General features: G+C 34.8%; 1 protein-coding gene across 1 annotated transcript in view; it reads left to right on the plus strand.

Annotated features, from left to right (window-relative positions):
* CDH18 (cadherin 18) overlaps positions 1-21,686 on the plus strand; it is a 1,599,127-nt gene that overhangs the window by 311,784 nt on the left and 1,265,657 nt on the right. The gene's annotated exons all lie outside the window — the stretch shown is intronic.

Here is a 21,686-nt window from a genome sequence, read left to right on the forward strand (position 1 = left end):
AGAGAGAGAGAGAGAGAGAGAGAGAGAGAGAGAGAGAGAGAGAGAGACTAAACCAGAAAAAAAAAAACTTCTGTCCAATAGGTCTTATAAGTGAATATATTTGAATAGAAAAAAAAACTAGATTATTGTAGCTGATTGAACATTGTTCTACATGTAACTGACATGATACACCATGCCTTGGCTATTTATAACCTTTGGAACTATGGGGAAAATCACCTGTCCTCACTGTGCCTAAATTTCCCTGTATGTAAAGGAAAGGTCTTCAATTAAATGAACTTTAATATCTGTTCTTGTAAGCCACTAATAGAATAGCTTTCCAATGTGGTTTGAGACCCTGAGGAAAAATAGTTCAATATGTATAATTTGCAATTTTGAACATGATTATTATTAATGTTTTATTAGAAAGAATGTTTCTCTTAAATAAGGGATTCAAAATGACTTCATAAGGTATTATTGCCATCTTAGTCCAAAAATTTATTATCATATTTTTATTACATGGAGATTTTTCTATGAAAAATCATATCTTTTTTAATACTAGAAGTCAATGAGAAAATGTAATTTTATTCACAGAAATCTATTTAGAGCCAGCTTTTCCAGGAGAATCCCATAAAGTTTGGTTCATTCCTCAGATATTGGATTATCCTATGAAATATTTTGTTTAGAAATTTGATCTAGTACGTCTTTTGGTATGTCTGTCACTCCTCCCAACTCCAAATCTGTAACAACGTGAAATAAAACCAATTGAGTCAATCCAGTGACAAAGATTTATTTTTAACATGAGGATAGCAGAAATATACTGAGTCAGAAGACTCAGAATAGCACCACTATCCCCAATTTTGAAAAGATACTCAATCCTTCTGTCCATATTATCTTTTTATATAAATTCATATCTCTGTTAAGATAGGAGATGGCTGACCACCTCAACTCTTTGGTCAAGGAAATTTATTGTTCCCTTATTAATGCAAGAACAAACTTATAAGCTTCTCTCTTTGTTACTTAAAGTTCTTCTCAATTCAACTCCATTTAACATTATCAGAATGATAATATATTACTTAATCTCACTCTGTATCCTAGTCATACTGGCCTACTTTTGATTCTCCTTACATAACATTCGATATATTACCCAATAAAATTTCAGAGGCTCCCTCCCATATCTGGAATGTTCTCCTTACTTTATTCTCCCTCTTACAATGCCTGTCTTCCTTTAAGAGTCAGTTTAATGCCCCCCTCCTCCACAAAGCAAATTCTGATCCTCTCAGTTCCTTTCATCTATCAAAATTGCCTTGTGTTAATTTCATATGTATTTTACATTTATTTATGTAAAAAATGAGGTGATAGGCAGCTAGGTGGTACAGTAGGTTGAGTGCTGGGCCTGCAGTCAGAAAGGTCAGGAGCTCAAATAAAGCCTCAGACATTTACTAGTTATGTGACCAGTGGCAAGTTACATAACCTCCATTTGCTTTAGTTTTCTCAACTGTAAAATGGTAATAATAACCACACATACATTGTAGATTTGTGGGGGAATCAAATTAGATAATATTTGTAAAGTGCACAACCCTCAGTAGCTGCTAAATAAATGTGTATTCCCTTCCTTTACCCCTTCACTGGTAAGACAATATAAGTCCCTTAAGGGCTTAAGGGATTTTGCTCTGTTGTTCCCTGTGCCTAGCATAATGCCTCATGTGCCCTATACACTTAAAAAATAAAACAGTAAAATAATACATTACAAAACAAAGATTAAATTCAGTTTTGGGGAGGCTTTGAATACACACTTTTCCATATTGTTGGTAAGACTTTTCAATGTATAGTAAAAGTCACAGCATTGATCATACTCTTTAGCCCAGCAAATGGAACAAAATTTAAAGATTTGAGAAATTGAGGGCTTATGTGTATGAAAATATTCACACATTTTCATTTCTTTGACCAAACGTTGGGTACAATCTATATGTTCAAAGAATGGCATACAGCTGACTAAGTTATGATATATTAGTGTATTGAAATAACATTGTGCTTTAAAAATGATAAATATGAAAATACATGGAAATGTGGGAAAATCTGAAGTTATAGAGAAAAAGACAGCAGAATAAAAATAATGGATACAGTGAAAATTAGTATTATTAAAAATATGATGAAGCGATGAGAAATCCACTGAATCCTGACAGCCCATTTCCCTTTTGATAGAAATAGGAAAAATGGGTATAAGTTTTCAAAGGAGCAGAGTTAGGCCATATATAAACAAAAACACCCTAACATTTTACAAATAAGGCAACTGAGGCTCAGAGAAACTGTTACTCATCCAAGGTTACACATATCATAAGGGACAGAACTGGAACGCAAATCTGCATCCTGTGAATCTAAACCTATCACTCATTACCTATCACTCAACCAACTCATGTCAAAATTGGACTCCAAGTCTCTTAACTCCAGTTAGAATGCTATTTGGATTTCACCATGTGGCTTTTCCAAACCATGATCCTAGTGGTATCTAATAGGAGTATGGGAAAGTTCTGAAGTAAAAAGCATTGTCATAGGAGGGCAGTCCCTTGTTGGGCACTGGGGTAATGTTTTGAATCTTCATGATACCCAGAAGACTTGGGCTTAGCCCTAACTTGTCCTGCTCTCCCCCCCTCCAAAGTGGGTAGGAGATGGTGATAGAAGTCTTGGTTCAGAATCACTGGAACCCCATTGTTCCAGTATTGAGCTCTAGCTTACTGACTTCAGAACTTAGCCAGTACTTGCAGTAGAGTGGAATTGGTCTTAATCAATAGCAAAGTCCCAGAAATGTTTACTAAATTCCAATATGCCTACCTTCTCACAAACACACACAGACTTCTTTCTATAATCTTCTCCAGTATTTTTCAGTCCCTCAAAGAGCCAAGAAGCATGTGGTAAGTCAATACAATTCCATTGTGTTCAGAGGTCAGTAACACTGAGAAGGAGGTAATTTAAAGCCAGAATTGTTATACTTAGTCATATTTTAGGAAAAGGCAAAGAAGATGTAATTTATACTGACTAGAGAGTATTTATTTCTAAATTATCACCTTTAGTTCTAGTTGGCCTCATTAGTTCTAATCAAACAAGACATAGAAATGAATATTAAAACAATAGGTATTATATTGCCTAAGGAGGAATGAGATACCCCCATGTCAGAAAGAGAGCATGACCACATGCTGATGAATGATGGTACCAGGTCTATGAGTAGCCCCTGTACTTCCAGAGTGAGCAAGACATAGAGACCCAGTCTTAAAAACAGACAAAGAAATAAAAGAATAAATACATTTTTTTAAAAGATGGAGGTATTAGGAAAGCTTTTTCAAGTAAGGGTAACTCTAGTTTTTTTTTTACATTAACAAGTTATCATTAGATAATGAAGAAGGTAATTGAAAAGTGATAGGCTGTAACTGTGGTGAGAACCCATCTATTGTTATTATATTCAATTCGAGGTGACACATTTGAGAAAATATCATTGATAAACTGAAGGGTTCTCTAGATAGTTAAGGGCTGCAAGAACATGGTCTAATTGTTGAAAAAAGATAAATATGTTTAGCCTAAAGAGAAGGTTTAATGGGATCACAACTGCTGTCTTCAGTATTTGAAGAGATGTCATGCAGAAAGGGGATTAGACTTTTCATGATTTTGCCCAAAATGCAGTACAAAGCAGCAGTGGGTAGATATTATTGAAAAGATTCTGGTTTCTTAGAAATAATCAGGCAATATAATACAGGCAAGACAAAAGGTGAATAGGATGACTCAGCAGGACATATGTTTCCCATCATTGGAGTTTTAATAGTAAACATCATTTGACTATTTATAGGAGATTCTTGCTCAGGTCCATAGTAGACACAGGTAGGGTATTCAGAGTTTTTAAGGATTACTAGCACCTTTCATCTGAGGGCTTACTAAAATCTTTTCAGGCCTGCCCAACCATCTTTGGTATCCACTTACCACCCAACTCTTGTGGGTAAATTTCTTGGCAAATGGGCTAAACTAAGTTAAGATGAACCAACAAGTCTCAAATCTGTCAGTGAATTGAGGGATGTGTACCCCGAGTACCAGATGAGAACAATTTGTTCCAAGGGCCATAAAGGTCATTGAAGACAGCACTGTTTGGCACTTAGAGCGTGGTCAGACATCAAAGATGCCAAGGTCATGTGCTATATCCTGGATCATTTCTGATCATCTTGACTGTTGTCTTTCCACTGGACTTTAATGATATATGTGTATATACACATAACACACAAACACATTCACATGTTGCCAGTAAAAAATGTCTGATACCTTATTTAAATTCTTTCTAAATCCAGTTCCAGCACTCTGTCTACTGAGCCACCCAGCTGCCACAATATTGTTTTTTGACTTAGAAATGTCACATAACCTGTATGTGTTAGAAAAGTTCTTGAACCCAGGTATCCCTGCCTCCAAGGATAGCTCTCTAGACAGTATGCAACAGCTCTTCATCAATTCTATTAATATAATGTAAAACTAGAGGAATAAGGTCAATGTACATAGAATTAGTTGTGTATTTATTCATTGAATTTTATTTTACTTGAAAGGTGAAACTGAAGAATATCTAACATTTTGAATACATAATACATATGAATGCATCTGATTAATAGTTGAATAGATTTAACAAAACAAAACTTTTCTCAAGATAATTTTCCTAAGAGAATAAGTCCACTGAAGCATTTGCAGATAAAAACAAAACCATAAGGAAATAAGTAAAAGAGAAAAGAGAAATAGATCTGCGTTCTTTTTAATATGTAGTTAACTTCATCAGAGATGGTTAACTCAAGCAGAACTTTGTTTTGAAGAACAGTTGTGAAAAGTTTTTTATATATATATTTTATCTCTCCAATTCCATGTGAAAACTAATTTAATGTTCTTTAAAAAAATGTTTGAAACTCCCTCCCTGCCCCCATTGAGAAGGAAACAATTCGATACAGATAATACATGTGCAATCATGCAAAACATGTCTCTGTATTAGTCACGTGTGAAAGAAAATACAGACAAAAAGAAAGAAAAAGATTTTTTTTAAGTATTATTCAGTCTTCATTGAGACTCTGTCAGTTGTTTCATGGAGGGTAGATAGAATTTTTCATCCTGAGTCCCTTGGAATTGGATTATTAGATCATTATATTGCTGAGAGCAGTCAAGTCATTCATAGTTGATCACTAATTCTTCCTTAATTAAGTTGCTACAGAGGTTACAAGAGACACAAGGGAGGGTCCTAAAATTGGTCTGTGATGCCTTGCCTGTGCCCACATCTGATCCTGTACATCACGTCCAGCCTGTAGACTCAGTCCTTGTGGAGAAATTTACTATATCTGGACGTGAACCTACCTGGAAGAGACCCTACACCATTATCCTCACCATGCCCACCTCTATCAAAGTGGACTCTATCCCCACCTGGTTCCACCATTCTCCCGTGAAACCAGCAGCCCTTAACAAATGGGAGGTGGACCCAGGACTGAATCTGGGTTCCCTCAAGTTAAGATTTTCCCGTGTTTCCTCTTAATGCTATTATGTCCCTTTTTCCTATCCAACCCACATGTTCCCAAGGGGAAGAACACTTGAACTGTTAAGAAGGGAGATCAAATATTCTGGACTTTCTGGGCTGAGGAGGGCTCATGGAACCAAGGAGAGGGCATAAATGATGGAAAATTCTTCTGTCTGGACCTTTGTACCCTCTTTCCCAACCTAACCACCCTATGGTTTGGGGCCAACTCAGGTTGACTGTTGGGGGTATGTGAGTCCCTCCAAGCTGCTGAAAAAATTACAAGGAAAAAATGGGTTTACCCTCTCTCCTGTCTTCATGACAGAAGATGCCACCTGCCTTCAGGCATCCTATTTCTATTACCCTAAAATAGAGTGCTTCTCTATATCTACTCTGGGTCAATGGCCAAAAGTTAGCCTTGTGAAATGGAGGATAGGGGAAGGGGAGCACCTGATAGTTGAAAAAAGGCTATACCCTCTCCAATTGTAAAGTTAAGGAGAATTGTTATGCTTTGTAAATTATTCCAAAGAACCCCCGCAGCTCTTTTTCGTGAGTCCCTCACACCTGGGGTCTTACACTTGAATCTTATAGCCTCTCTTACACCTACAATTAGCCTGGACTTTTCCTCACTATCACTAAGGAGATTCCTGAACGCACTTATCTCCCTAAAGGTCCTCTCTCTGGTCTGGCAATCCCTGCATTGGTAAAACAATCCCCATACCCCCAAAGAAACTTAACCCCACCTTTCCTGATACCTCCACCTCCTACCTCTAACAAAGGAACAACTCTGATACCTTCACCCTCCTCCCACTTTCCAGGTCTGTCCCCTGTTTTTTCTATCATAAGCCTACTTACAGCCATTTACGGGATAGTAAATACCTCTCAACCTGACCTCAGCCCTAGCTGTTGGCTGTACATGGATGCCTAACATCCCTATTATGTAGGCCTAGCCCTTTCCAAAGGGACCTCCCAAACACCTAGCCCTGAGGCATATCATTGGGACCAACTAAGGTTAACTCTGGGAGATATTCAAGGCTCTGGTACTTGTCTAGTCTCGCCCTCTTTGAGAATCAGCAGCTCCCCATACTCCCTGATTTGTAACATCCCCATCACTGTCTCTGCTCCCTCTTTGGGCTCCCTCTTATTTCCTAGCACCAAAAGGTACATGGCTAGCCTGCTTTTATGGTCTCAGAAAGTGTGTCTCTGCTCAGGTTTCCTCACTCATCTGGATCCCGTGGGCATCTTGGTCTCGGTCCTCCCAAGAGTATCCCTACTCCCAGGAAAGGAAGGGTGGGGTTACTTCTTTCACAAGACTCCTGCGGGAGGCACCTCAAGAAGTGAGCCATTCCAGTCCTTATCCCTATCCTGGTGGGGTTGGGCCTGGTAGGCTCCACTGCTCTGGGTACTACCGCTTTTATTTGCAGTGAGGCAAGTTACTGTGGGCTAAGCACACAGGTGGACCTGGACCTTGGCCAGCTGGAAAACTATATTGCCCAACTTGAGGACAAGTTAATTCATTGGCAGAAATGGGGCTTCAGAATTGTAGAGGTTTAGATCTTCTCTTTTTCAAACAAGGAGGCCTCTGGGCTGCACTAGGGCAGGCCTGCTGTTTCTATGCCCACAACTCTGGTGTAATTCGAGAAAGCCTCTCCCTAGTTTGTAAGCATTTGGAAACCAGACAAAGGGAAAGGGAAAATGCTTGAAAATTGTCACCAGAGCCTGTTCTGAGCATCCCCATGGTTAACTACCCTACTCTGTGCCCTGGCTGGACCAATACTACTCCTAATTCTAGCTCTTATTATCCGGCCTTGCTTGATTTCTCAGCTCCTTATTAAATTTATTCAGTCCCACATTAATTCAGTCATACTCCTCATTCTGCAGGAGTCTAGGTACCATGTCCAAGCCCACCAAAAAGTCCCAGGAACCACCACAAAATCCTGCCAAACTCCACAGCCCCTCACCCTTACCTAAGAACCAATCAAGGGACTTTTCCTGTTTGAGTAACTGACAGGACATTAATCAGTGATATCCTTTGGCTTCTGTATTTTCCCACTTGCTCTAAGTTGTGGCTTCCCCTAGATACCATTGTGTTGTGATTTTGGTCTATATGAACCCTGACTGTGAATGTCTCGGGGATGCCTGATTTGGGTACATGACCCATGGCAGTCCCTGGGTTAATAAACTACATTTAAATTGATTAATGGTCTCATCTTGCAATTCTCGCTACAACAGAAGATTCCTGAAGTTCCAATGAAAGTCTTTGAGTACAGTAATTGGGGATTTATGTGAATCTAGTGGCACTATATTAGAGGTCAGATAGGCTAAGCACTAGAGACCTGACCACTCAACTTTACCTTTTGGACCTCAATAATATACTCAAGTTTCTGTTGTGATTTGGAGGGATTGGTTCGTTCATAAATCCAGGAAGTTATCAATAAAGGTGAAATGATGAATGCTTGGATTTTTGAACATACAGAGTCTATATGTAAATTTTTAAATATTTAATTAAAAAAAAAAGACATGAACTAGGGCCAAACTGAGTGAGCAGATATTGAATATCTGTCAATACTGTTTTCTCCTGGGGAATAAGTACTTTGCGATTTCAGATAGGTGCTGGTATGGGAGAAAATCGCATCATTTTATTAGTTTCTTATGTTTATCATAGTTCTCATAGTATTGATTCTAAAATTTGATGATTACATTTACATTGTATTTAAGTTTCAATCTATTGGCTTACAAATTAGAACAAAATATTTATTTATTAAATCTCTGTATTTGCTAAAACTTAAAAGTTCCAAAGAACTTTAAATGAGGCATTTGAAAAAAAAATTGAAAAAACCAACAACAAAAAATAATAACCTTTCATTTGTCATTGTGGTTATTCAGGTAATTTTCAGTCATGTATGACTCTTTGTGACACCATTTGAGGTTTTCTTGGCAAAGATACTTGGAATGGTTTGCATTTCATTCTCCAGCTCATTTTACCTGATGATGAACCTGAGGCAAACAGGGTTAAGTGATTTGCCCATGGTTACACAGCTAGTGTCTGAGTATGACAACTCAGAGCCCAGCACTCTATCCACTATGCCATCTAGCTGCCTTTGGTCTTTCATTTGTATTCTAGTTAAAAGCAAACCAAATTATACAAAGAATCTCTAAGTGGCAGAAATTTTGAATAGCTTAGTCATAATAACTTTTCATTCTTTTACTAAAATTCTGAGCTTATTTCTTGTATCTTAGCAGCTAAGAGTACTTTAGGTCCTATGTATTTGTTAAAAGATATTATGTATTCTTGGAGTGACCTTCTCATATAGTTTAAACTATAGGATTCTATAAAATATATATAGTGGTTTCAAACATATAAAGAAGAAACATTCATCAATGAACTGAAATCTTGCATTATGTGCTTAATACTTGCTATTTTTTAAATCTATTAAGTACATGGGAGATTGTATTTCCTTCAAGCTATGATATAATAAGTATTGATTCTGACAAGAGGAAAGAACATAATTTTTAGAGAGGGTGATTAAAATATATCAGGGTGTTAAAACTTTCCCATTTTTCTAGTTTATTAGCAATGGCATTATTAGGACTGCAGAGTGGTATAATTTTGACTATTGTGAATTGAATGCCTGTAATACATGAGAAAGTGGATATGTTCAGAAGGCTTCTACCAAATCCTCTTAACTTAGACTTCAAAATTTATACTTCTCTTATTACATCCTATCTAGTTATTTATTGGTCATTTGTACACTTGTTTTAAGCTCTATTGCTATATTTTAAGCTCCCTGAAGACAAGATACTATATATCACTCATTTTTCTCTCACAATCTCTAACCTAGTATCTCATACATAATAGATGCCCAATAAATATTGAATTGACTTTATTGAATTAAATAAAATTGACATCAGTACCTTTTGTTTTTTTTTTTCCAATTCAACAATCATTTGTTGAGTTACTACTAATCTCCTGACACCATGATAGTCAGTGAGGATTCAATTTTTTTTTTCTTTCTAATTCTCTGCTCTTATATTGTGCAGATCGTTGGGGAGAGGTTAAGTAAGAACATGTGCACAGAAAAATAAGTGGAAATTTTATAAAAATAAGTTTTTTAAAAAGTGTTTAGAGGGCAGTAGAGATTTCTTACAACTAAAGGGTGCTAGAAAGACCTTGAAAGATAAGTAAATAACTTCGATGGGGGGTATTACTAGAGATGAAACTCTAATAGAGGTAGAAATTTAAAGACTTTTTTTGTTTTATTTTTGTTTTGCTTCAGGAATTATTATTGTGTCTCACACTAGAGTCCACTTAATGTAATATTCCCTTTCTTTTGGTCATGGGATAAAATAAACCTTACTAGAAGGAGTGGGAAACTGGCACAATTTTTAAGAGACATAAATAACAAAAAAATTCTGTATCCATATAGTACTTTGTGATGTAAAAGGTGCTTTATATACCATATTTCAGTATGACAATGACATTAAACAATAAGTAATATGAGTAATAATGAACCTGTTTTGAAGATCAGGAAACTGTATCTCAGAGAGGCTATGTGACTTGATTAAAGTCCCACTGCTTCTAAATGTTGGAGGTGAGCTGTGAATCCATTTTTATATGACTTCAGACCTAGCACACTATGTACTCCAACATACTGCCTTTCTGAGATTGAATAAATAATGAATCAACTCATTCTTTAAAGGAGTGTATAGATATTTGACTACCATAAATATTAATGTAATGACACACCACCATGAACACTCCCTAGCACACTTCTAGCATATTTTGAGAATCACTAATATAAGTGTAAAAGTTTTCAAAAGAGAATTTACTATATGTAGAAGGACTCTCCTGCATAGTCTCCCCAAATGGGAATTATATACCTGAATAGTATTATCATTCTTTCTTCTTAGAAGCCGGTCTACTTTGTCCATAACTCTAGGGCATGAAAAACAATAGCTTGACAGAAGAGGGAGAATATGATTCAATATACTTTAATATTAATGCTTATTATTTTAGTTTAGCTTCATTTCTCTTTAATGTATGAATACATATTATTATAATACCATAATTTCTGGAAATAGAGTTGAAGATATTGACTATTTTTATACTATTACTAGTTAATGGATATTTCTTCTCAGTTTTGAATTTTCTAAATAAATAGCATTCATTAGAATTTATATATAGGGAACTGCTGCATTTTGTTTTGGTAATGTGTGTGTATTCTCAGGGCTCACTAAAGTGAGATAATTCTCTTTCCATGCCTTCACTTCTTATAAAATACATAGACAAAAAAAAAAAAACTTTCCTTCAGTAATCCACTGTTTTATCTTTTTTATCTGGGCATTTGAACTCTAATGCCTACTAGATCAAACACTTGCTTTTATCAGTAAGATGAAAAGATATTCCATGTATTATTCTCAATTAAAAAAACACTGTAAATTGTGAAGATGAGACAAAAAATGCAGAGCCATTCTAGAGTATATCATGGGTGGTGCATATTTCATTGATATCATATCAGCTTGCAGTCACATTAAATTAAGATCTATTGTGTTTTGGTTTTGAAACATATAAAGTAGGGACTAAAAGAGTTGATTTAAAATTGATTGCCTTTCTTTGGTACTGTTAGACCTCTTTTATTGCCTGTTGTACCTTTGCACAATGGGAATTGAAGACATTGAAAAATTTCTTTCATCTTTACTTTTAAAAATCTGTTAGACATTTCATACTCTCTTTTCATTGATTGTGTTACACTGTGTTAAAGAAAATGTTTGTAAAATTAATATCCTTTGAAGCATTTTCAGTAACAGAAGTATAATATCATTTGTAGTATTGTACAATTCGTAGCTATGTAGAACAGTGGATAGAATGCTTGGCCTGGAGTCGGGAAAATTCATCTTCCTTGAATTTAAATCTAACCTTAGACACTTATTGTTTTTGTAACCCTGGGCAAGGCACTTAAACCTGTTTGCCCCTGTTATTTCAACAATAAAATTAGTTGGAAAAGAAAATATTAAACTACTCCAGTATCTTTGCCAAGAAAACCCTACATCAGGTCATGAAGAGTCAAACACAACTAAAAAAACCTGAACAACAATAGCCATTTTTGCAAAAAAAAAAAACAACAACAACAACAACAAAAACCAAAACACTCCTAAAATTTTATTTTCTTTTTATTGACTTTAAAATGTATCAATTCCTAATCCTCTCCCTTTACCTCTCCCACTTATTGAGAAGAAAAATAAAAATGAAACACTAACATATATGTAAAGTCATTTATAACAAATTTCTGCATTAGCCATGTCTAGAAAAAGAGAGAAAGAAAAAGAGAAAAGAAAGGAAGTAAAAGGAAAGGAGGGAAGAAAAAGAGAAATGAGTGAGGAAGAAAGTGATGGAGAGAGAAAGGAAAGAAAGTAGGGAAAGAGGAGGGAGGAAGAAGAAAATATACTTTAATCTCCACTCTGTCTATTAGTTCTCTTTCTGAAAGTGGATGATATGTTTCATCATGAAATTTGGAAACTGGAGGTTTTGAAATTGTGATTGGTCATTGTGTTGATCAGAATTTTTGCAACTTAAAGCTGATTATTTTTATAGTATTGCTATTACTGTATAAATGTTTCCCCTGGTTCTTCTCACTTCAGTTTTCATTAGTTTGTATACATATTTCCAGGTATTTCTGAAACCATCTTTTCCCTCATTTATCACATTATAATAATATTCATTTGCATTCATATTAACAACTTGTTTAGCCAAATTGATGGAATTATCCTCATTTTTAACTCTCCACAAAACAAAACAAAAACAAACACAAATATCTTTATAAATATATGCCATTTTCTTCTTTCTGTGATATGTTTGGAATATAGTACTAGTAGTGCTATCATTGCTGCATCAAATGGTATGCACAGTTTAATAACTTTTATAAATACTGTAACTTCAAGAATAACAGTTGATACTATAAACATTGCTTGGAATATCTTTGAAAGGTACCAAGAGAAAGGCAGAATAAGTCATATAATTTCCAATTCTTTATGCTCATGTAGAATGGCTGTAGTAAATCTAACTGTCACTGGTGGGGATGGTGTGTATTTTGGGGCACTGGGTGTGGGCATTATATTCCTATCAATAAGTGAAACCCCATAATAGTCACAACCTTAGTGTAGCAAGCAAGTCCCTAGGAGAAAATTCTCTATTCAGCCATGGTTAATTGCTGGGGATGCAAATAAAGAAAAATAATAAAGGGTCCCTGCTCTCAATGATCTCACAGTCTAAACAAAGAGGCAAAGTGCAAGTGTGTAGGTATATAAAATATATGCACAATACAGAGGGAAAGGGAACATTAGTAGCAAGGGGGACAAAAAAAGGCCTTCTGAAAAAGATGGAATTTGTTCTGAATCACATTTGCCCTTGTAAAAGTCGTTAAAATGTGTGGAAGAAGGAGATAGAGCATATGAAGAACAGTAAGTAAGCCAATCTGGTTGGATTGAAAAGCGAATAGAGATAAGTAAAGTATAACAAGAATAAATATAGGAAGAAACTATTTGAAAGACTTAAGATGTTCAAAAGAGAGTTTCATATTTATCCTAGAAGTAATAGGGAATTATTAGTCACATGGATAATTTAAGATTTAGGAAAATCTCTTTGGCAACTAAGTATCCCAATGGATTGGAATGGGGATAGACTTGAGGTAGGAAGACAAATTATAAGACTATACAAACAGTCCAGGGAGTAATGATTAGGACCTGTGTATAAATATTTTGAATTTGTGAATATAGTGAATAAGCATATGATAGAAATATTGCAAAGGTAAAAGGGTGGGACTTGGCAATAAATTAGACATGCAGGGTGAATATGAGTGTGCCATTAAGAATGATGCAAAAATTGTAATCTTGGTTGACTGTGACAATAATAATAAATTGAGAGTAATAAAATTTTGGATTACAGGGACTCATATAATGAGTTTTGTTGATATCGAATTTGAAATGCTTATGAAACACCCATTTTGAGATGTCTAAGGTAATGTTGGAATGTCACTCAGGTGAAATATTATTGCTAGATATATAGATCTGAGCATTACTGCGTAGACATAAAATCACAAGAACTGATAAGGTCAGTAAGCAAGATAATGTAGAAGAAAAAGTGAAGGAAGAAGACTCAGGATTGACCTTTGAGGAAGCCAATGATTAGTGGATGGGATTTTTTTTTATTTTAATCTGGAAGAAGAAATAACTAAAGTGACTGAGCATAAGTCATCAGACAGGTCACAGAAGCAAGAGAGAGTGGTTTCACACAAACCCCATGAGTGGAGGATAATCAACAATGTCAAAAGTTGCAGAGAGATCAAGAATGATGACTGAGAAAAGGTCATTGAACTGGGCAGTTATCACTAGTAACTTTTAAGAGACCACTCTTTTGTTTAATGATGAGGTTGGTAGCCATATTGCAGAAGTTTAGAAGAAGACGATGGAAGAAATTGTGGCATAAAATATAAAAAGTTTTTATTTTTCGAGTAGTTTAACCCAGGATGGGAGGAAACTTATAGGAAAATAACTAGTAGTCATGGTCAAATCGAGAGAGGTTTTTTTTTAAGATCAGGACACCTGAGCATGTTTTCAGATGCCTGGAAAGGAAAAAGTAGACAGGGAGAGAGTATGTTTAAAGAGAGAGTGGGGACGGCAGCGAAAGCAATCTATTAAAGAAGAAAGGAGGGGATGTACTATCTTTTGGAGATAATTATCTTAGCAAGGAAGAGTCAATTATATAAGACAAAGTTTAGTGAGGAGATACTGGGGGAAAATGTCTGATTGATAGAAGGAGGATGGGAGAAGAGAGAACTCTCAGTGAATAGTCAAGGATTTTTTCTTTGTTTATTTGGGTGTTGTTTATTTTTTGGGGGGTGAAGTATGAAACTGAAGGAGAGAAGATTGGGTGGAAAAAAATCTTTGTGAAACTTGAAAGAGAATGAAAAATATTTGAAATAAACACTGGTGAGCGACATAATGAATCTATTGGGAAATTTGCCTGAGTACCACATTGGTCTCTGAGAAAAAAAATATAATATGTAACAACAACAGTGATGTTTCTTGTTCAGATTTACTTTGTGATCTTTCATTGATCTTTCACCTAAGAAGGAAATAGCCTGAATCACCTATGTATTTCTTCTGCATTCCACATCCTGTCCTTTCACTTATAATATATCCTGATCATAAAGTTAGAATCATACTTAGTCTAGAAATAAACAATACTCAGAAAGCCAGGAAGGTTTTTGTTACCTTTATGTTACATTTATTCTTTCTGAGTACATGGGTAGCCTCTTCAAAAGACTACAGAGAATCAGATAAATGCAAGCCCTTTTATGCTGCTTGCATTCAAATTTCCTGACATGTTCCTCCCTTCAGAACTGGGATTGGTTCCAGCTCTTCAGGGTGACAATATTTCTCATCTGTCAACTACACATTTACTCCTTCATATGTTCCCTCCTCCTAAACGTGAGCCATCATGGGTTCCATGATTGGATAATTAAACTCTAATTCTATGAGGGGTATGTCAGTTAATAAGTATGAGGTTAGTTAAGCATGCCTGTTAATAAAAAGTTTGTGACCGTCTTTTGACCCTGGCTGGTTTGTGTCAGTTTAGCCCAAGCCTATTCCAAGGGGAAACTTACAGATTTCTTCCAGCTATATGATCAGATAGGGTCGCTCTGCCCTTCCTCCCCTCATTCTGATTTTCGTCTTCCAGCACATCCTGTGTAACATCTGTTTTTGCAACATCCATTGTTCCTATAGAATCTTTCAAAACCAAACTGCTAGCATTTTTCACAATAAGAGACAAAATAATATTCTGTGTAGTGGTTTTATAAAACATGAATATATAATGATTGAGCTATGATGTTTTCTTCTGATTGACTATCTTTAAAATGCTTAGTTTTTTGATAAAGACATTTAAAATTTTCATGCTGGTTCACATGCATAATACTACAAATGCTGTGAATTGCTTAAGACTTGCAGAATACTTCTAAATCCCCCCCCCCCAATGTCATGAAGCAGTAAACAGATATGCCCAAATCTGTTTTGTATGATCAGTGAGCTAAGAATGGGTTTATATGAAATATTCATATCTGTAACTATATGGTGTTATATATAGTTAGAAGTATAGATTTGTATTTTGACTAGTAGTTTGCAAGTCCCTGATCTAAAGCATAATCCACCACCATCTGGTGTTATTTTTTTGTTTATTTGCTTTTTGTTGTGTGTTTTTTAAGTCATCCAATAGCTAAAGTAACATGATGTTAGGGTAAGAACACTTGGTTAACAATAAAAATACCTCAGTTGGTGTTCTGACTATAAAACAAATTTCCTTTGTTTCCTTGTCATTTTATCTCTCTGGAACTCAGTTTCCTTATCTATCTATCTATCTATCTATCTATCTATCTATCTATCTATCTATCTATCTATCTGTGTAAGTTGGCCTTAAAATAATAAAATAGATTTATTTTAATATATATATATATGTATACTACTGTAGTAGAAACTTGACACTAAAAATAAAATAGAAAATCTCCAAAAATAAATTAATAAAATTTCTAACTGTAAAATTCTGCCTTTTTGATGGTTGTGTTTTGTAATACTTTAAATTTATTCTGATATCACTTGCAACATTTTATCCTGTGAAAGAAATTAGTTTTGTTCAAACACCTTTTTATTTTTATTTAACTATTTTAATAATACTCAAGCACTTTGAAGAGAAGTCTTGAAAACTGCATTGTCCATTAACAAAAAGGCCTTTCATATTGACTAATGAATTTAATTTTCACATTAATTAAAAATGGAAAAATTAGTGACTTTATTCTAAACTTTCTCATAAAATCATAACAATGCAATTTCTGTCTGTTTAATTTCTTATATCTAATGAATATATTCATTAGTGCCAGTCTCCTCCATTGCATTGAGTTGAGGATAGGAAGAATGGAGCATGATTTGAATGTGCTTTTCCTGAAAAATGATTTTCCTTAGTAATCTTTATCTGAGTTTCCCCATCCCCTTTTCTTTCAAAGTTTAGTTAATCCTCAGAAGGACATTATGATATAATATAAATGATTCCATTCCTACTCTTAGTGTTTCCTCACCATGTCTGGGAAAATGTTAACTCTTCACTATTGCCAAGACAGGTGATATGGAATTTGATGTCTCTTTGACTAGGATTAAGTGACCTAAGTCACCTACTCAAGACCCTCATTTTAATATTGCCTGCCTCCCTGTGTGTTGATCAATCAGAGTTTATTGGCACTCCTTAGGAACACCTATTTATTGAAAGGTATATAATTCTGTACCCCAACCCCCAAAATGGGCCAGTACTGGACTGTAACTCCCATGCAATGCATGTCAAGTTAGCTTAAGAGAAATAAAAATGTGGACACACAGCCTAATTTCATTTGTTTTTCTTAGGAAAAAAAAACTGTGAGAGGCTGACAATACAGTGTTCAGCAAAGATAATTGATTACTTCTCTTCCCATATGCCATCTTCATCAGGTCCACCTTAACCTCATTGCATCTATGTATTCCTCAAGCTACTGATATAGTTATATAAAATATGTTTAAAATACTCTAGTGCTGTGGAATGATTTTTTTTTTCATTTCCTGGGAAGCATAATAATTTCCTATTACCTTGGAAATGATGAACTTGAAAAAAACAAATTTACTAGTGTGCATCCCTGTTTTAAAAGTGAGGACCTGCTGATATGTGATTATTATTCAAGTTAATCAATATTCATCAAGCATCTTTTATGTGAAAGTTGTTGTACAAAGGAATGAGCATGCAAAGATGATGACCACAGAGCTCTTGTTTCAAGGAATTTATAATCTAATATGAGCTAGTGATAAAACAGGTACCCCAAGCACGTGCTACACTGTGGGATATCTGGACATTTCCTTTGACTTATTACAAAAATGCTGTAAAATTTATGAGGAGTTAGTGATTTTCAGCTATAAAAATCAAGAGAAAAATCAATATAGGGGCACCACTTAGATTTGAACTTGAAGAAAAATATATGATTTCTATGGGAAGAAATGTAGAGAAAAAGATATTCTATGCAAGAGAAGATGACTTCAACATAGGGAGACAGAAGAGGATGGGACAAAATCAAATTCATGAAAGGAGACTAGAGTGAAATTAAACAGAAAATGTGATTGGGAAAGAGATTATAGGGGGCAATGAATGCCAGGATAAGGAGTTTTTGTTTTATCTTATAGGTTATCTTGTAGATTATCCTATAGAACCTATAGGTTCTCTGAGATAGCTTACATGCTTTTCAAGTTATAAGACAGCTACACATGAGTGTAAGGACTCAATGATATTTGACTTGACTATTAAAAATGGGTAGAAACTCAATGAAGGGAGGTGGGCCAATTAGGACATATCAATCAGAACAGGATGAATGAAGATAGGAGTCAATGGAGAGACTTGAAAAGTAAAGGTGATTTCAGATTTGAGAATTTATTGAATGCATATTTCTTCTTTTCTTTTCTTTTTTGATATATTGCTACTATTCCCTGTACTATTCCTTCAGTGGAAGTCCTCATTGTAATAAATTAGTATAGTCAGGCAAAATAGATCCCTATATTGCCAACGTCTGAAAATCCACATCTCATTCTACAAATCTAAATAATCCTCTCTCTGCTAGGAAGTGGGAAGCATATTTCATGTTGATTGGTAATTGCCCTGATCAGAGTTACTAAGCATTTCAAAGTTTATTTTCATTTACATTATTATAGCCATAAAAATACTCCTGATTTCACTCACTTCTCTTTGTATCAGTTTGATATGGCTTTTCCCAACTTTTTTTTTTCCTGAATCCATTACTTTTGTCATTTCATATAGTAAAATGCTATTATATTATATTCATATAGATAATTCATTCAGCTCTAATTCAAGTTATTGATACCTAATTTGTTTCCAGCTATTTACTAGGATACAAAATGATGTTACAGATATCATTGTACATAATGGCTCCTTTCCATCCCTTTTTTGGGCTTCTTTAGGTCTTAATATATTCTTGTTAGAGATATCTCTGGGTAAAAGATTATGTCCTGTAATTTGTGTGTCTGTCTGTCTGCATTAATTCTCTATATATCTTGCATCTCAGATCTTTATCAAAGAAAAGTACTGCAAACAAGTAGTCCTTATGGAAAGGTTTATATCTCTAAATGTATTCAACAGTAAATTAGAGAAGGACCAAATCTGTGAATTGGGTTTGCAATTCAAGGGAAAAAAAAACTAGAAAAACACAAATTAAAACACAAAAATGAAATCCTAAAAATGAAAGGAGAGGTTAATAAAATCAAAAGTAAAAAAAATGCACTAACATTAAAAATATAGAAAAAGTAAAATAGATAAACCACTAGGTAAATTGATTTAAAAAAATTTTAATACCAATGTACTAATATAAAAATATGGCATCATAACAGATTTTTTTTTTATTTTTAATAAGCCCCAGAATGAGAGAGAAAAAGCAAAGAATTAAATTGTTGTATATTCTGTACTACTATAGAGTAAACATGTGTCTCACTTAGTTGAGTAATCATAGAAATTCTTTTCCATCAAATAATCTTCCCAGCTGTAGAACATTTTTCTAATTCTTCAATATACCAAAAAAGCATCTTTTAAAATACTTACCCTATGTATAAGATGAACCGAATGATGTAAATGTCATTAAATATATGCGTCAGCATGTTTCTTTGGGAAAATATAATGATTAATTATCCAAGAATCAATAATTTATTATGAGCTAGTCTATTTCACTATAAAATAATTTTATGAAAGCAAAAGAAAAATATTTTATTTCATTAAATACATGAATTTTCATTTCATTTAATTGGAAAAGTTATGTAATTCACAGACTTCCTATAAAAATTCAATATTTTTCATTTTTTAAAAATGAATTTCAATTCTAGATTATATGTTTATATTTACAGAAGACACTATTAAGCTAATAATATTCAAATGAAATAAAATCATCCAAAACAATTGTCATTTAATCTAAGGGACTTGTTACATATTGGATAACTGGTATATATTAATTGTATGGCATCATATTGCAGTTGAGTCATGTATAATACATGATTCAGAGATGGAATTATTATAAGGGGTTTTCTTTTTTGGGAGCTTTTTCAAGAGGTGATCAGTGAATTATTTCAATTTTTTTCCATCTTTTTCTAGAATAGCAGTGCAATTTTTCCTTGAGAATTTCTTGAAGAATGATTTCTAGGGTCTTTTTTTTTATCATGGCTTTCATGTCATCCAATAATTTTTAAATGATCTCTACTGGATCTGTTTTCCAGGTCAGTGTTTTATCCAATGAGCTATTTCACATTGCCTTCTATATTTTCAATTTATTTGGATATGTTTTATATTATCTTGATTTCTCATAAATCATTATTTTCCATTTGTTCCAATCTAGTTTTGAAGGAATTATTCTCTTCAGTGAATTTTTGAAGTTTCTTTTCCATCTGGGACATTTGGCTTTTAAGGCATTCTTCTCATTGGCTTCTTGGGCCTCTTTTGCCATTTGAGTTAGTCTACTTTTTAAGGTGTTATTTTCTTCAGCATTTTTGCTGTCTCCTTTAGCAGGCTGTTGACTCAATTTTCAAGATTTTCTTGCATCATTCTCATTTCTTTTCCCAATTTTTATTCCACTTCTCTTACTTGATTTTCAAAATCCTTCTTGAGCTCCTCCATGGCTTATAACCAATTCATATTTTTCTTGGAAGATTTTGATGGAGGGATTTTTTACTTTGTTGACTTCTGGTTCCACATTTTGATTCTTTTTGTCCCCAAAAAAGGTTCCATGGTCTGATTGCATTTCCTCTTCTTGTTTATCTTTCCAGCCAATTACTTGACCTTTGAGCTCTTTGCCATGGTAGAACTCTGCTTCCAGAGTGGAGAGTTATGTCTGAAATTGTTGGGGTTTTCACAAATGTTGTAAGAGTTATGAGGAGGGCACTCTCTCTATAGACAACCAATCTCTGGAATATTGGCCCCACACCCAAGGACTATCACCCAAGACTGTGATCCAGATCCAAGCAGGTCAAAGGAAGAGTGATTACCCTCTGACTGGTCACTTGGTCATCATACTAACTGTAGGCCAGGAACTCCTGAGGCAGTCATGCAGCAGCAGTTGCATCCTCTGTGCCTCTGCCACCCCTGTCCCTGGGGGCAGAGGCAAAACCATGCTCTTCCACCATCCAGTTCGAACAGAGCTCCCCATTGACTTTTTAATTTTTCTTTGGCATTTATGTGTTGAGAGGTCTGAAAACACCACATCTGCTAGTGATTCAGTCTCTTGAAGTCTTCTCTGGCCAGTCAGGGCCACCCAGAATCTCAGACAGTGCAGCTCAGGCAGGCTAGGCTCCCAGCTTGGTGTGATAGACCCTTTCTGTCGACTTGCCAAGCTACCTTCACTGGGAGATTTGCTTCTCTCTTTCACTTTGTGGGTTCTGTAGCTCTAAAATTTGTTTAGAGTCATATTTTATAGCTTTTGGAGTTGATTGGAGCTGGGGATCATGCCAAGTTTCTGCCTCTACTCTGCCATCTTGGCTCTGGCTATGAGCTATGGATTTCTACCTGGAAGAACAATAGCTGCTTTGAACCCACAATATTATAGATAAGAAACTGTAACATAAGGATTATTGTTTCCATGTAAGAGGGAAAAAAAAGTAGTGTAATAGCATTCTCTACTTTTTATTGAAAAGAATTTCTTTGCACTTAACACAGTTGATTCTGAGGGAATTCTTATTGTAGTTCTAGATGATAGGAATAAGAAGATACAGCAGAAACAATAGGATACATTTTTTTTGACAATAGGATCTTTCATAGTGCTAAAGGGAGTTTTTCCCCCCTTTGGACTTCCATTTTTGCCCCCAACATCATCTTTTTAATATAATTTATTTAAAAAGGGGGATTTTCATAAATTGCTCAATGATCAACTGTCATTTAAAAAAGGCTGTATACTAAATATTATTCTACTTGACAAATGAATATATATATTTTCTGTCTTTTGATGTCTTTTTCATGTTAATTTAATCACTTAGATTCCATATTTTACCTATTTATTTTTTCGGTCTCTCTGTCTCTGTTTCTGTCCCCCTCTCCATCTCTCTCTCTTTCTCTCTCTCTCTCTCTCTCTCTCTCTCTCTCTCT

This window comes from Petaurus breviceps, unplaced genomic scaffold (assembly GCF_028583685.1).
Source record: "Petaurus breviceps papuanus isolate PSGF00001 unplaced genomic scaffold, PetGlider_PUasm1.0 47, whole genome shotgun sequence".
Lineage (NCBI taxonomy): Eukaryota > Metazoa > Chordata > Mammalia > Diprotodontia > Petauridae > Petaurus > Petaurus breviceps.